Genomic DNA, 9,704 nt, shown 5'->3' on the forward strand with positions numbered 1-9,704 from the left:
ATAAACATATAGGATGGCAATTCTGTTAATAAGTTGAAGTTGTTGTAAGGAAGTGGGCTCAAAGATGCCAACATGTATAACGGAGCAAGTAGCTAACTTTGCTAATAACGGAAAACGAAATGAGGAGCGGGAAATTAAAAAAGTTAATTTTCATTTCCTCTTTTTATTTTGTTTTCGTTGTTCTCGAAAAACTCCGAAAAGAAATAGAGGGGAGTGGAAGTGGATTGAAGGTACTGTACTGGGAGGAATGTGAAACCAGAATTTAATTTAAAGGCATTGATAAATCTGGAGTGGATTTGACGAATTATTAATTTGATACTCCAATTGATAAGATGCGAAATCGGTTAGAGGATATATTGGGGGTGGATTTAGCTGAAGCCATGCGTGATGTTGAGGAAGGTGGTCATGGATGTATAAGGGAGGTACAGTTTGATAGTGATGGTATTCGTAATTGGTGTTCAATAGAATTGTTATCGCTGTTAATTGTTAATTGATTGAAGGTATTTTTGTTTAATTTTTGTTGTCGAATTTTCATACTACTATACTTAAGTTGGTGGATTTGTTTTTAAGAGTAATGGATGTATAATTCTGCTCTTTGGGCGTTGAATATAGTTGTAGTAATGTAAGTAATTGGTGTTAATATGATCAAGATTTATAATTTTGGTAATTTGAATGTTATCGATAAATTTGTTAATGTTGGCTAGGGGAGTTACTATATCGCTATGTGTATGCAATGGGGCTTGAAATTATGAATTTTGATGGTATGTTATTGTTATAAGCTGATTAATATGTTAAAAATTCAAAGACACTATAAATGATTTTTTTTTTCTAATGGTGGTATGTGCACTAATATTTGTTCGATATAGATGATTTGTCACTGTGTATGTTATGGTTGTGTATTTATGTATGTTGTGGTATAATCATATATGTAGGGTGTTAGTGTTGGACTTGATTCCGAAGAAGATGAAGAAGAATGTGTCGGTGGAGAAGGAGAATTTGAGTATGTAGATGAGGTTGAAAACGAGGGAGATAGCCAGGGATTAGAAAATGATGAATTAGAAGAAGCAGAAGGGTTTGTAGGAGATGTAGGTGCAAGTGGATCAGGTTTTACGACTCCTAAGAGGAATAGGGGGATGGTGGAGACTGTTTTTTGGGGAGGAGGAGGAGGAAATACCACCCACTACGGTGGGTTGGGAAGAAGTAGATACCTATTTTTGGAGATATGGTAGACAGAGGGGGTTTGGTATTGTAAAGGCAGCAACTGGGTAAGGGAAGGTGAAGAAGGAATTGGGAGAAGGAAGGTGTTGTAAGCAGAAAAGGAATGCAAAGTGGACATGTTAGTGCTACGGGAAACCTTCAAGGAAGCGTAAAGTGGATATTTTAAAGGAAGGTTTTGCACAAGATGAGGAAACAGCTTTGAAGTGCAAATCGAAGAAGTGTGGATGTCCAGTTGAGATGTATGCTAGTGTGAATGAGGATGGGAATTGGGTAATTCGAAAGCAGAACTTGGAGCATGATGGTCACATTGTTACACCTAGAAAGGCGAAGGATGTATCAATGTTTTGGAAGCATGAGTTGCTAGAAAAGAACAATCACTTGGTGAAGCAGGTGCAAAATGCAAAGAAGTCTAGGGTATAAGTATCCCAGATGTATATTTGTTTTGCACTAGAGCGAAATGGAGTGGAGGAGATGGCCTTTACGCAGAAGGACTTGGAGAATGCAGTGGCGGAGAAGAAGAAACTTCATCTTACGGAGGGCGATGCCAATAGGATGATCGAGTATTTTAACAAAATGAGTGCAGACAATCAAAATTGTTTCATCCATGTAGGTTTGGGAAGGATGGTGCGTTGCAAGATTTGTATGGGTTGATGCGCGTAGTAGGGCAGCATATGAGGAGTTTTGCGATATAATGTGTTTTGATAGCACCTTCTTGACAAATAAATTTCATCTTCCTTTTGCGGTATTCCTTGGGGTAAACCACCATGGGCAAAGTATATTGTTTGGGTGCGCATTAATCTCTCGTGAGACTGCGGAGACGTATGAGTGGGTTTTCAGAACATGCACTGCATGGGGGGGTAAAGCTCCTATTGCTATCCTTACCGATTAAGATCCCGCTATTCGGAAAGATATACACCTGAGAATGTCTGATACGTGCCACAGGTGGTGCATATGGCACATTTTTTCAGCAATTTAGGAAGTACCTTGGTAAGCTTGAGGACTACAATTCAATAAAGGATGAGTTGGAAAATATCATCTATGGGAGTTTGGATGTTGATGAATGTTGGGAGGAAGAAATTTTGTGCTACGAGTTGGTAGACAATGAATGGCTTGAGTACTTTACTTAGTGGTTGTTGTTGAAAGATGTATGTTAAATGTCTTGTTGTGGAGTATTTGTTATTTTTTTTGTTCTAGATTGCAGGTATTGTTCTCCCCACACCTTCATACACACACACTCACACTGACATAGACTCTACAGAAAGAGGTATCTTCTTTCCCCCCCCCCTCCCTGCCCCAGTTCCTGTTGGCAATATTGTTTGATATTTTCAGCTTCATTGTTTCACAGTCACACACATACAGACACTCAGACTCTATAAATTGTATCTTTACAAGCTATTGTATGTGATTGATAGTTGGACACACAATTATTTGTGAGAACAGGGCTGTATCAGGAGAGGCACATGTGGATCCCTGCTTATTTGAAGCATTTGTTTTGGACTGGAATGAGAACAACGCAACGTTCGGAGTGTTTCAACCATTTTTTTAAGTATATGTTGACAAGAACACCACTTTGTCTGAGTTTGTTGTTCGGTATTGTGATGCTATGTCAATTAGAGCGGAAGCTGAAAGAATAGCTGACTCTAACACACTTCATTATGTTAGGCCAGTAGTGACTGATTTCCCAGAGGAGGCATTGTTCCAAAAGTGCTATACGGATTCCAAATTCAAAGAAGTGTAGCGGGAGTACCGTGATTGAGTTTTTTTTTATTAAGGGTCGTGTTTGGGTAAGGCCTAAATATGCAAGGAAAGAGAACGTGATGAAAGCACGGAGATGCTTTAGGGTGTGTTTTGACAGGATCACATATGAAGGTGTATGTGATTGTAAACACTTTGAGTGTCATGGGATAATTTATAGGCACATGATCCTTGTGTATGACCTTAGTGGGGTCTCCATTGTTCCTGAGAAGTACGTTCTGCGTCGTTGGCGGAAGGACGTGCAACGGAAACACACACGAGTAAAAGTGGCTTACCATGATCCATTGAAAACAGATGAAGTGAGATAATATCACAAACTGATGGGTACTTATGAATCCATTTGCTCTAAGGCTTCCACTTGTAAGGAAGGTGTTGAGGCTGTGATAGAACTATTGCAATTGATGGATGTGAGAGTTGATGAGGTTTTAGCAATAGTAGCCAAAAAGCGTGAACAAGCGGCGAAGGATAGTGCTGACGTTGCTCACACTGAGATCGAACCTGGTACTTTTCGCACACCCTCCTAAGTTGGAAAAAATAGCAAACCTAATGGCACAAACACACATGATGTTCTACGTTCAGGATTGACAACCAGTTGCACACCAAGTAGTGCTTTTCCAAGACAGTTATGAGGCTTTAGCCCTTGGGAGGATTAAAGACTCACCTTTGCCCAAAAAGAAGTCAAATCGAACTACGAATGTACGGTATCCCTCTTGCGCAGAGAAAAAGGGGAAAGAAAAGGCTGACACACGGGAAAAAAATGCAGTAATGGAAAGAGCAAAGAAGGCGGCAGCTGCTACGGCTGCCCAAACAACTATGTCAATGTCAAGTAATGAGTACATTTGATATGTTGGAGGAATTCAAATGAGAGATGTTGACGGTTCCTTAGGGTACTTCACTACTCGGAGTAGAAACTCTAAAGGAGTGTTTGCAAGTCTGCTAGGAGTAACTCCAACTTACAACAGTATGGGTACTCCAAGTTCCCATCCCATCCTATAATTTAGCTTAAATTATGATTGCACTATGTATTTTTCACCATAATGTTGTATTAAGATTTTACTCCTGATTTATATTTATTATTTTTGGGTATTTATCCTGATTTGCGGAATTTGGATTTGAATTTTTCTTCCATATGTTGTTTAAAATTCATTTCCAGAATAGGGGGGTATTCAATGGTACCTTTGCGTATGAATACTGTACCATAAAAACGCAAATGGCACAATTTTGTCGCAGAAAGTACCAATTAAGTTAAAAACGACTTAGAAAGATAACATGAATGAGAATTATGATAAAAGTAGAATGTCCAAAATATGATTAAACTAATAAAACGTTCAAACAATCTAACCAGAGACTGAACTACACTCAATCTAATCTAAGCCAAGTAAATTAAAAAGATGAAACCATTTCTTAATAAATCAGATTTTGTTGGCTTAGATTAATTAACCTCCATCAGTTGAGGTTTTCAATGGTTGAAGTTGAGTGACTGTAAGCACCGGAATCTTGGCCAGAAACCTCTGGAGACCAGCGTTCACGGACATGGTACGGAGCATAGGGAACTGTGTCACCGGCGGCTGCACTCCTCCCCTACTTGCTCCACCAGCATATGTGGCTCCTTGTCCATCACCAGTGGCCCCTTGTCTTGAACCATCACCACCTGGTGCTTGGCTTGCTGCACCCCCCGGCCAGAAACCCTTTTTATAGCCGCCGACTTCGCCACCTTGGTGGGTCTCTTCCTATCCCCCAACCTTAAAGGACTTTTGTTAATGCTTGTGCTCTATGCCACGTTGCACTGTGCCTTTTGCTTTTGAATGTTAGCACTGGCCGTAGAAAAATCATTCAACTAAGCTTGCAAGCTGTTGCATATGAACTAATGACTTGTTAATTGCTTGTTAATAACTCCTCCTTCAACTTAAGGTATTCTAACTCTAATTACTTGGGTTTTTCTATGTCTGATTGTACCATTGGTTGTTTGCCGTTGTTTTGTCTCACCATTTTTGGAATTAAAGTAAGGAACAGGAAGAAAATTTGTGAAACCCGAGAACAAGAGCAATGAGAAAGACAGAGAAATCGAAGACAGAGAAAGTAATCTGAGAAAGAAACATAAAACGGTAGTTGAATAAATATAGTGGGAGGAGGAAGATATATGATCTTGGGTGGAGGAAGTTATAAGACCATCGGATGATGTCACAAACCGATCAACTCCCTTTTTCAGTTTCCCTATGTCTTCGCGTCAATTTATGTGACACAATTAAAAACGTACCCATTTAATGTACTGAATTTCAAGATGGCACATATGTTTGTAAATAATGTACCACTCTTCCATTGTTTTAAATTTTTGGAATAATTTGTTTAATAAATGGATTCATAAAATGGAGGGATGGTTTTTAAAATAAGAACTTCTCAACTGACTCTATTTTGAACTTTATTGGAGGGAAAAATTGTAAATTCAGAAGTGTAGACACCTAAAAATGTCTCCCCAAAACCAAACCCGATGATGAACAACCTTTCACCGCTACTATTGGTCGGGTTCAGTATTTAATCCCGAGAGTGCTCAAAAAATCGTATTTGATTAAATTCATATTTTTGAACAGTCCATGGATTAGTCTTGATGTTTGGTAAAAGCATAGTTTTAATTTCAACCCAAATTTATTATTTAATTTTAGCCTAAACCTTTTTTTTATTTTATTTAATTATTTTCTTATTTTAGCCCAAATGATAATAAATCAGAAAAGGCCCGAAATTGTTAATCGACACTTAAAATGCTGAATAAAATTAGGGTTAAAAATGTATTTAGACGGAAAAGTGGGCTCGGAATTCCCACGCCACGGTAGGTACCCACCGTGTCACGGGAATCATTCCCGTCTAACGGTGGGATTTCCCGTGACACGGGAAATTCCGTGTCTTTTCCTCGTAAACCCTTAACGCGTTTTCTTTCTCGTTTACTGAAAATTTCCCGCGTCACACTAAAAATGCACCGTGTCACGGGAATGTTTCCCGTCTGACGGTGGGACTTCCCGTGTCACGGTACAGTTTGCCGTGTCGCGGGATACTTGTTTAGGGTTTTTATCATTTTAGGGTTCTGTGTGCTCCCTCAGCACATTTTCTCTATAAATACCCCCTCATTTCTGATGTACGGGGCATCAATTAATTCTCTAGTTTTATTTTTCTCTCTTCTATGCTTTAGCCTTAACACTAGCCTACCTTTCTCATTTCAAAATTCCTTCTTCAAGTGCTCAAAGGAGTCCATACTTTACTCGTGGTTCTGTCCTTAAGCCAAGGCGTGAAAGGTAGAACTGTTTGAGGGTTTTGCCCCAAATCAACTCTATTTTGTTTAATTTAATTTAATTGTTTTTTTAATATTATTTCCTTGAACTTACTAACTCGTTTATTATTTTGTAGTTGCAAACAAACAGAATCAAAGTAAGAATTATGTTCCTTTTATTTCTATTATTTTTCTAACGATTTTATATTGTTGGAATTATTGTTAAATTGCTTCCAATATTAGTGTCTATTATATTTATATTTATTGATCACCATATTGCATGTTTTAAGGGAATATGTAATTGAAAGCCACGCCTAATAAGATAATTTGGACAACCGGTTTAGGTTCCTTTTTAATCTTGTTATTAATTGAAGTGATCACCAATATTTTAGAATAATGTGTGCATTAATATTCAACCAATTTAGCTTAATAATAGTTTGGAGTGAATTGAATATTTTGTTTGTATGCCTTTGAGATCACATGAATGCTTTTCAATATAAGAATCGAGTAGAGGCCAATACGGGCGAATGTGACTCCATGACTCACTTCGTACCATCATCCCCGATCCTCCTTTCGTGGTTCCGAACCATATGGAGTTAGTAATCTCATGGATTATGAATGGGGTGTAACCTTCACGGGTCAATCGTTGTTGCCTTGGTTGTCCCTTATTCGTGGTTGCCTTTTATGATCCGTGAACGGTTTACGAGTTCCTAAAAAACTTGTTGGCGACTCCCTACTTTATTTGTCCCTAATCGTTGTCCCTAATCGTAATGTCAATTCCCACTTCCTATGAGTGCCAAGCATATTCACACATGCTTAACGTAGGCGTACTTTGAACGACGCCTACAAGAAGCTTTTGTAAAAAGTTTACTATATCGTGGTACATTATAACGTACCATTATGTACCATTAAGCATGTATAATGTACCATTATAACGTACCATTATGTACCATCAAATAAAGGTAATACAAAAAGGAATTCATCACCCAAACACAGGAGTCCGACCAAATTCCTATGAATTGCTTGAGTCTAACAATGATTTGTATTACCTTATTTGAAGGGTTGTCACCAAAAATGGTATTAACCGATCTTAAAAGTAAATTATGAATTATGTTTGGTCATAAGATCTTGTATATATATATATATATATATATATATAAACATAACTAAAAATTAAAAGTAACAAGTTAAGAGGTGCACTCAATGCATGCACGACTATCCCCCTCTTTATGCTTCGTACATAATGGTATATACTTTACTTATTTGCGTAAATGGCATATTGACATAATTTATTACTCTGTATTATTTATAATTAGTAGATGTAAAAATTCATTTAGGGATGAGTTATAAAATAAAACCATGGAAAAAAAATCCTAGATTTACTATTACATGGGCTTAAATATTTTTATTTTAAGGATTGCACAATTCAAATATTCATACATTTTTTTTTGTAAAGACTATATTCATACTACTAATTAAATTATAGTATGTTGTGTTATACTTATGAAAGTTGAAATATAATATGCAAAATTACAAACACTAACTATTACAACATTAAGTGTCAAATTTATATCGTAAAAAAAGTATAAAATAAAAAACTACCACGAGAGAAGTTAGCTTTCTAAATTTATAAAGCATTTTAAAATGTAAGTTATTTTTGTAAGGTAAAACTTTAAATCAATTTTAATTTTTATTAATTATAATATATTTTTAAAGAGGGTAAAATAGTTCATTAAAGGGACATTAAATTAATTAAAAACGAACCACTTATAAGAAAACACTCTAGGGTACCACTGTGCAAGGTAATTAAACATTAGGGTACTGCTTATTGCGTAATGGTACTTATAAAGCTGTAATGGTACTTATTAAGATGTAATGGCACATAATTAAGGTTTTGAGAAAATATAAAAGTAATGCATTCGAAATATTGTAATAACCAGTGATTTAAAAAAGAGAAGATTCATTTATTTCATTAAAAAAAAAGATAACATGACGGGAAAAAAAAAAACACAACAATAACACTAATTGGTCTCATTTTCCTTGAACTTGATTTCATTCTCCTTCATGTACTTCTCTAAGGCTTGCCTTCTGTTTCACACGGCGCTTATCAGATCCATAAGCAACACCATGGGCATGTTGCAGTAGAGACACAAAAGTGTAATACTTGATCTTCTTTCCCGGGCAAAAGGGACACCTCAATCCCAACGTTGTTTTGCGAACTTTACACTTACCCTGAACTAAAGCTTGGTATGGCTCTCATAGCACTCCTCAAGCTCAGAGTCATGATGAGTGTCATTTATGGCACTCATAGGGTAGTCTTTTAGGATGTTTTTACCCTATTTTCATAGCTTTCTTTTATTTTTTTGGCCCTTTCTCCTTTAGTTTATCTATTTCTTTCTTTCTTCGTGTTTCACATTCCTTTATGTGGTTTTCTCCGTGTTTCTCTTTTATTTGTCTCTTTTTCTCTTCTATTTTCTCTCTTTGTTTACATTTGTAGGTGCTTAAGGAGTTGGCTTTGCAAAGGGATCAAGAAGAGCCAAAAGGGTTAAGCAAAGAAGAAGCAAACTTCTTAGAGAGGGCTTGGACAGGGCACGGAGAGGACACACAGCCCTTGCCAAAGGCTACGGGCGCTAAAAAGTGCAAGAAACTGGAGATTTTTGGCAGGAACTCTCCGTGCCCTGGGCGCGGATATTTTGGAAGGACCGTGGGCCCCTGATTACACTTGGGAGCAGAGAATTTTCCGCGCCCTTAGCCGTGAGCGCAGGTTACAGTACCCGCGGGCACGGGTGTTGCCCAGATTACCCGCGGAGTTAGTTATGGGTTCCGTACCCATTTTTCCGTGCCAGCAGGATATTCTTAGAGAGGGCGCGACCGATAAGATTTTCTTCTTTGTCTATAAATACTCTTGTAATTCCTTTTCTAAGGAAACTTTTAGATAGTTTTTCATTTGCTTAGTTTTTAGAGAGAGAAACTAGAGAGAAGTTAGAGAGAAAGTAGAGATAGAAATTCTTGGATTTTGATTTGTATTACAACATTGCTTCAATCAAGTTTGGATTTCTTCTTCATTTCAATGAAAGTTTGTGAGATTTCTTTCCTTTAAATTTACTTTTATTGCAATTTCCTTTAATGCTTGAATGTTTGATTTGAATTTTGATTTAGGTTTGAGAAATTGTTGAATGATTGAATTCCTTCTTGATTAAACTTGAAATGAATATGTTTTGGATTGAATTTGTTTTGTCTTTCACTTTCACCATGATTAGCATGCTTGATTTATGATTTTTTCTAGTTGATGATTAGTGATTGATTGAATAGTTTCAACTAAATTGGTTGACATAGTTGTGCATGTGATTAATTAGACTAGGAGTGATCAACCTATAAGATTATTCTAGACTGCATTGCAAATTTCAATGACATGAACCCTTGATTTGAGAATTACTTTAATTGATTGAATTTGATTGTGATTTTCCTTGTT

Source organism: Chenopodium quinoa, unplaced genomic scaffold (assembly GCF_001683475.1).
Source record: "Chenopodium quinoa cultivar QQ74 unplaced genomic scaffold, ASM168347v1, whole genome shotgun sequence".
NCBI lineage: Eukaryota > Viridiplantae > Streptophyta > Magnoliopsida > Caryophyllales > Amaranthaceae > Chenopodium > Chenopodium quinoa.